The sequence below is a fragment of the Adiantum capillus-veneris genome, chromosome 30 (genome assembly GCF_014529385.1).
Source record: "Adiantum capillus-veneris isolate H3 chromosome 30, ASM1452938v2, whole genome shotgun sequence".
NCBI lineage: Eukaryota > Viridiplantae > Streptophyta > Polypodiopsida > Polypodiales > Pteridaceae > Adiantum > Adiantum capillus-veneris.
The window spans coordinates 24,282,762-24,290,342 of NC_140960.1; the positions used below are offsets into that span (position 1 = coordinate 24,282,762).

Below are 7,581 nucleotides of genomic sequence, written 5' to 3' on the forward strand. Positions count from 1 at the left end.
CTGCGTCATAAGCAATTTCATGCGCGACAGTCCACCGACAAAGATTAATGGCAGACGCGACATTCGCTTGTTAGCAGAAAGGGGTTCCACTCGCACGACAACACAGGGCCAGTTTCAAGCCGAAGCTACCATCAAAGTTCGAGCCTGCGTCGAGCGGTGAGGATTTATCTTAAACTGAGGTAGCCGCTAGAGACTGGGCTCGTTGATGTACCACATTCGGTTCCTACATACCATATTTTAAAAGGGCCGACGGGTCCTTCAAGTGGAACCCATCCCATTAATGGCCTCTTTACCCTGGTGCCGAAGGAACTGCAGCTTAGTGGTGGCAGCATTGAAGGAGCACTTAGGCTTTTTGTAAGCCCCTCCCCTTTGTGTAAGGGGGGCATGCTCATTCCAAAAAGTAATTAAATACCACGTGAGAGCGAACTTAACATTAGCCTCTTACCAGCATAAAGCGTTCAACCACCAGCATAAAGCGTTTGCTCATTCTCAAATCCGTGTTTAAACATGTTAGTGTTTAAAGTTGTGTGTGTGTGTTTGTGTTGGGGGGTGGGGGGAGGGGATGGGGGGGTGGGGGTGTGCGGGGCGGGCCAATGGTGTGTATGCTCAAAGGTGCCGACTTAATGTGGGGGTGTTTTAAAAGCACTCCGGTTGTTGATACTAGCCATAAATGCACGGTATGACATCAACTCATTTCACTTGCCAAAACATGCTGCTCAATACAAGGATAATCTATGATGTATTTGGTAGAAAAGATGTATGTTGCAAGGATGTCGATGTTCGGCAGTGCTCTATGTCTGGTATCGAGGCAAATTTTTGTAGTGTTTTGTGAAGGGAGAGTCTCCCTAGCTAGTGTATGGTCTTAGGCATGGATTTCAAGTGCACCATGGTTTACGGTTGTAATTTTTCTTTCTGCCTATTGTTAATATAACTCTCACCGTTTTGTTGAAAAAAAAAAGAAAACTACAAATGTGAGGATCTTAGTAAGCTCCTACACTCACCTCTCTCCTTGCACACATAGTACACACACAACTCTATGTGTGTCTACATGGTTGTACATACGTAAAAGTTTTTAATTTTCATATAGACACATTCTATATACATATACGCAGATTGATAGATACATGTAAACACAGGTACTTGTGTAGGCCAAAATGACATGCCTACAGAAGTGGATCCAAGATGTGGCTAAAAAGGTAGATTAAAGCTATGGAGCGAGGAAAGGACAAAAGAGAACTTCATGGGGGCTTCTAGGCCCACCAAGAGTCAACAATTTTGTTCTCTTTTTCTTGGACGCCACTAAAAGTGATTGTCATTATTGAAAATCCCCTCACATTGTAGCTCTAAACCCTAGCTTTGCGAGCCTAACCCAAGAGGAGAGGTTAGAGGTTGAGGTAATTTTTGTATATGTTTCTAGTTCCTCTAAGCCACAAGACTAGTGACGAGGAATATATTTAACAAGGTTTTTTTGTCAAGTGTAAACCCTAGTTTCTAAGCCCCCTTGCGCCAAATAGAAAGATTTTACTTATTATAGGGTTTGCAATGTTGTTGAAGCTTTATCGTCTAAGAGAACCTAGCATTGAAGCAAACATGGAGATCTTGAGTTGTCTCATCATTTCTCCTCTCCTATTTATGTATTTCTTTATCTAGATTTGTTCGTTTTCTGAGCATGATGTCATCAAATAAAAGACGTTGTTCAGTATTTAACATTTGTAAGCTTTTGCGAAATTTCTTATTCGAAACCGCGATCAACTTTGTTACTGCTAGTTTCTTCTTATTGGCAATGCTTAAGGTTGAAAGCGATGTTGTCGTGTACATTTTTTAATCAAGAAATAGAGGTACATGATGTCAATGTTGTACTTTGTGAGATGTTTTCGTCTACAATGTCTTTGTTATATTTTTTCTCATTGTAGGATACAAGGTTTATGTGACATTTATATGTATCTTCCCATGTTTCAAAGTAATGAAGACGTTGGTTCTCGTCGGCATGCCAAGGTAAATACAACAAGCATTGTTCACGGTAATTTTTTTTGGGATCTCTATATTTGTTGTATCGGACATAACGGATGATTCAGTTGTCTCTCAATGAAACAATTTTGCGTCCACATTTTTTGTAACATGAGGAAAATTCTGCCAAGCAGATATTATGTAAGTATGTCAGTCTTTGACTGTATTTATTGACGATGTTTTCAAAGAATATGTCTTTGCTATTTGGATCTAATTGTTTGAGTGTTCGTTTTCTTTTTAAGATGAGTGAACGTTGCTCCGGAGGATTTGTGTTGATGAAAATAAATTCTCTAGTAGAACTATGTAAAGGTGAAGATAAAACAATATAAGCAGCTTGTTGTGCGGTTATTTGTTGCATGTTCAAGATTGTGTTTCTGACGCATCGTAGTCTTTTCACGGTATTAGCGTTATTAACGATGCACATGTCGATCTCAACTTTTATAGTTGTTATCATTGTGTTATACATTTTTGTTATGTATGATGAGAAATATAAAGCAGCTCCGTACGCGTTCATTATATATTGAATGTCGGTGTTAACATTCCATAATTTTGAAATTATTAAGTTGAAATTGTTTATGTAAATGTCTTCTGTTTTTCGTTTCATCAGTACAATAGATGTTACAAGTTTTGATCGGATAGCTAATATGTAATCGTCAAAAGGAAGTTTTAATTGATTGAGCCAATCTTCGAAATCGATTGGCAAATTTTCAGGCTTGGTTGTTTCAAGGCATATCTTCTTAAGATTTTGTTGTTGTGCTTTTCTTCTTCTTGTAATGGTTTAAGTATACAAGTATAAGGCATCGGGTATCGGGATTTTTGTGTTGTTTGTTGTGCTTTTCTTCTTCTTGTAATGGTTTAAGTATACAAGTATAAGGCATCGGGTATCGAGAAAAATGAAAACAACATGTGCTTCTTTTTTTAAAGCAAGTTTTATGACGTGCGTGTTGCTGAACGTCTCTCAAATCTTCATGGAGAAGTTTTTGGTTAGTACTGATGCATTTGTCAATGAATGTCGTTACACTATTCTGTATCATTTAGCTGAGGTGCATTTTCAATCCATATTAGACCGTGATCATGTTGACTACCACGACTTTGGAATTCGGTTATAAAAAAGTAGTCCTTCACTTTTCCTCCTAGTATGTTATTGTCTTTGTTGATTAGTTTTTTTAAGCTTTGTAATCTATGTAAATAATATCTGGAACACGTTATTGGGTGTGATAGTATGAGGCATCTAATGTAAAAATTATATGTTTCATTATCGTTTTTTGTTATAGAAGAGAGTTTTTCTAAACAATTGATTAATTCTTTTCAACGTCTTTGTGCAGATGAGAAAGTAACGAAGAAAGTAGGAGGATCTAGGAGTCTTATCATCACGAAAATGTTTTTCTTTATTTTCTGTTTGTAATCCGGAGAAGTTCTCAAAGCTTCGTAATCTTTGTAACCTATTTTTGATTGAATAATTTTATCGATGTTTGTATCGTGTCGTACATCTCGTGCGTAAAGAGTAGTTTTTTCTAGCTTAACCTTTCTCAAACAAATCCATATAGATGAAATAATTTGCTGAGTCATTATTTTCACTGCTTTAAAGAATAAGTTTCAACATCCAATGCAAATCTTCTATCGCTATGAAGTAATTCCCACTTCGTTTTTTTTTTATAGTTTTTAATTGCTAGATCGTGATATTTTCATGGTTCACCAAGAGAATAGTTTTGGGAAACCTAGCTCTTCACAAAATGTATCTTTCAATAACCCAAGTGGATGGTTTCCTTCACAAGGTGCAATATGTAAAATCTTATCATTGTACGGTCTATGATTTGTTGTATTGATGTAAATTGGTATATGAGAATATCGTGAGAATCCTCATTGTGTTCGTCACTATTGTTGTATGTTCCAAGATGAACATAAATTGTCTTTTGAAAGAGAAAAATATATTGTAACCAGTCTTTATTTAAACTTATGTGTTCTCTTGTATAAAGATCGGAATGTAGAAGTTCTTTTAATGCTTCAAGAGTGAGCAGTGGGCATACTAACCCACTCAAATAGCAATGATCATGTTCTAGTTTTCTTTTTAAACCTATAACAATAGAATTTTCCTCATTGATGAAGCGTGGCAAGCTTCTTTGCATTTTGGAAATATTTACCAATACGTTTATAATGCTTCCTCGTAAACCGTACTATCCCTCGTATGTTAGCTCTCGTATTTTTGAGAACAGTATGCGAGGCGTGATCTATCTTTCTTCTACTTTGTTTAGTTGTAGTACAATTTCAGTCTTTTCGTTTATTCCAATTTCTTTTAAAGCTTTGTAAGTTATTTTGAACTTTCTTCTCTTTCTCTTGCAAGGGTCAAGGATTTGAACAACAATGTCGCTAGCTTCCTTTTCTTTTGTTGATGTTATGTGGTAACTGAAAAGCATTCTTTTGCAATGCTCGCATAAGGTTGAAGGAGTATCCTGTACTTCCTATAAATACATTTCTGTAGGTGTAGCACTAAAACTTAATTTCTTTTGCAAGTATGGTTTTTTAATTTGGGAAGAAGTATTTTCACGTGACCTCAAGCGTTTCACTTTTTTTATTATCGCTGTTTTTGTACGAAGTGTGTTTGTTTCTTGACATAGGTATTCTTCGGCAACACATTTGTTGCTATCGTTAGGAAATGAAATTAGTAATCTTTGAAGCTTTGAAACCTCCAAAGGTGTCCAAGTTTTACACTTTCTCAGAGCACATGTAGGTTCACACATAGGGTATATGTGGAATGTTCCATCGACTTGCATGATTAATATTTGTTGTTTCACACCTGCACTGCTGCATGCACCAATAATGAGTTTATTCTGTTTCTTATGGTATCCACTTTGGAAACTGACCTGGAAGCACAAGCGGTTTGCTACAGAGAAAAGCTCAATAATTTGAATAGTTAGTGTGAATAAGTTATGAGAGGTTTTTAATAATCTGTAGATTGTGTCCTATGTTGGTTCGTTTGTGATAGTCGTGTTCCCTAAGAAAGTTGTTATTACATTTGTCAACGTGTTGTATGCTCTCATTTTGAAAAGGGCATAAGTAACTAGAGTTTTTAGAAGATCTACTGGTGTTAGTGTTACTTTTGTAATATATTGTAAAACAGTAAATATTTCAACATTCGGACCGTACATACATAAAAAATGTTTATCGACACCCAAATTTTCTAAGCTTTCAAAGCTAAAAGTATCCATTGTTTACGTGAATTTAGTAATTATGAACTACACAAAAAATATAGATATGGAATAATCTATTGTATAAGAAAAAGGAGCACAAAAGCTTATACTTGCCACAAGAAGGGAGGAGGGGGAGAGAGAGAGAGAGAGAGAGAGAGAGAGAGCAGGGACGAGACAATGAGACTCTGTATAGTTAGATTAGAGGGAGCAAGCGAGAGGGGGGGGGGGAAAGATGGAGAACAGAAGATTCAAAGGAATAGTCTGAAACCACAATGTGAGAGAGAGAGAGAGAGAGAGAGAGAGAGAGAGAGAGAGAGAGAGAGAGCGAGTCACTCATGATAGTGGGGCTCCATGCACGTCACTTAAAGTGAGAGGGAGATAGAGGGGAATGGGTTACTGGAGAGAGAGAGAGAGAGAGAGAGAGAGAGAATGCGAAGGAAATTGACAAAAAAACCTTATGACAATGCAATTGTAGGTCTTTCTACAAAGGTTCTTCTTGTACAAGGTATTTTTACAAGGATCTTATGATGTACTCAAGCTACTATTCAATGCAAGCTGGAAAAACTAACTCATGACTCTTCGGAAGCTTTACCAGTATTATTTATGTACAATGGTAAAGACCTCTATTCTACTTCCAAGTACTTCACATTGAATAAAAAGCTGTCAAATTTCTTGCAAGGTTTATTTTGAACGTGCCAATACGTGTTGTTGATGCCAAGATCTCCCTTGCAACTATTGCACTTCTAGAATACAAGCTTTGAAATGTCTTGCCCAAAGCCAAGACTTCATCGACAATGGGACCAACCTATTGTGTGGAAATGACAGGGCCTTCGTTCGGTTTGATCTTCACTTGAAGCTTGAGAATCTCGTAGCTTGTAGTTGTCTTCTGGCAAGTAACACAAAATAAACCCTTTGTAGTCTTATGTACCTTATTTGATTTACAAGTAGCACACAATGTCTCCAAGAGAACACCGTTGATGTTAGAGAAACATAGGACACCAAACACCAAACACCTGTAAGTTGAAAGAGAGGCTTGAAAATTACAATAAAAGTTAGTAGCACAACTTCTAGCAAATCAAGCAATCCAATGTTACCTGTTTTCCGTAACCAAGGCTCTCAACCTGTGTTCTATAGGTCTACAAGAGATTAGATTGGAGAAGTTTTCTATGCACGTGGACCAAGTGTGAGATCCAAAACACACTACATGTTTGCACGACCTAAGAAAGCCCCGATATTCCTTGCAACAAAAGTTTTCACTTCTCCATTGTTGATATCCCTTTTAATAGACTTATACTCTTCTTTGCGGTCATTGACAAAAGTCAACAGAAACAAGTGCAAGCACAAAGCTAGTGTTTTTTTTAATAATATAAAAATGAAAGTTAATATTTTCAATTTGTGAGACTCAGAGTTCCTCGATCCTTAGGAGTAGAACTGTCAGTCACTAGTAGCTCTCCCCGTGTGGAATTGGCGTCGATTCCAAAATTCTCACTTTTAATAACAACAAAAGAAAGTGTACCCAAGTAATTTTTTGCACCACCTAGCCCCGCACTTTTCGCCTCATCCAAGAAGAATCTTATTTTCGTTTTTGGGTAAAAGCTTAAGTGGATTGGGAATGAAGCAATGTAAGTGACAATAGACGCAACATCCAAGTAAAGAGAGAAAGGTGATGTGCCACTGTCTGCCTTATTCGTTTTTTATATTGTAGATCCCTCTATCCGCACAAAACTACCAACACTCAACAAAGAAGTAAATTGGGTTATGAGAGATGAATTGACAACGACAGTGAGAATGTGTTGGAGTTGTGTGAATCGACAAGATTAACCTTGAAAAACTTCACAATTTTTGGATCAAAAAGCTTGTGTACCATAATTATTTAGTAGATAACCCTCGATTGCAAATCTAGGAGTAATGTCAGAAAGGTCTGTTATATGCAGTAAGGGCACATTATGTTCCTCAGGAGGAGGTTCTGGTTGTGGAAAAGGATTGAGTTTCACTTCATCATCCTTGGCATCAATTACAGTGTCTACAAAAGAGTATGTAACAACATGACAGTTCATTCAAATTAGAAGAAAAAGTAGGATGTAGTTGTTTTGGTTTTATGCATACCAGGCCTCTCTACCTTAACGATAGCCATTTTTCTTTTTGTGCTTTTTCTCCTTGATTAACTCTTGGATTTGCGCCTCTAGGATTGTGATCCATGTATCTTGGCGAGCAAAGGGGTCTTTTCTTGGGCCAGCTGCCATTGCAAGAAAGATCTTGCGGTTGTGGGCTGGGGTACTAGGAGAAAACATGGTCCCGCGGATGCAAGCTTGTACACACTGTTAACGTTGGCCACCGGGGACCTTGTGAACAGTCCCTAGGGTTTCACCTCACCAAAAATGCAAGG

General features: G+C 37.4%; 1 pseudogene; it reads right to left on the reverse strand.

Annotated features, from left to right (window-relative positions):
* Positions 1-6,920: 6,920 nt before the first annotated feature.
* LOC147417677 (uncharacterized) lies at positions 6,921-7,329 on the reverse strand (annotated as a pseudogene).
* Positions 7,330-7,581: the final 252 nt, after the last annotated feature.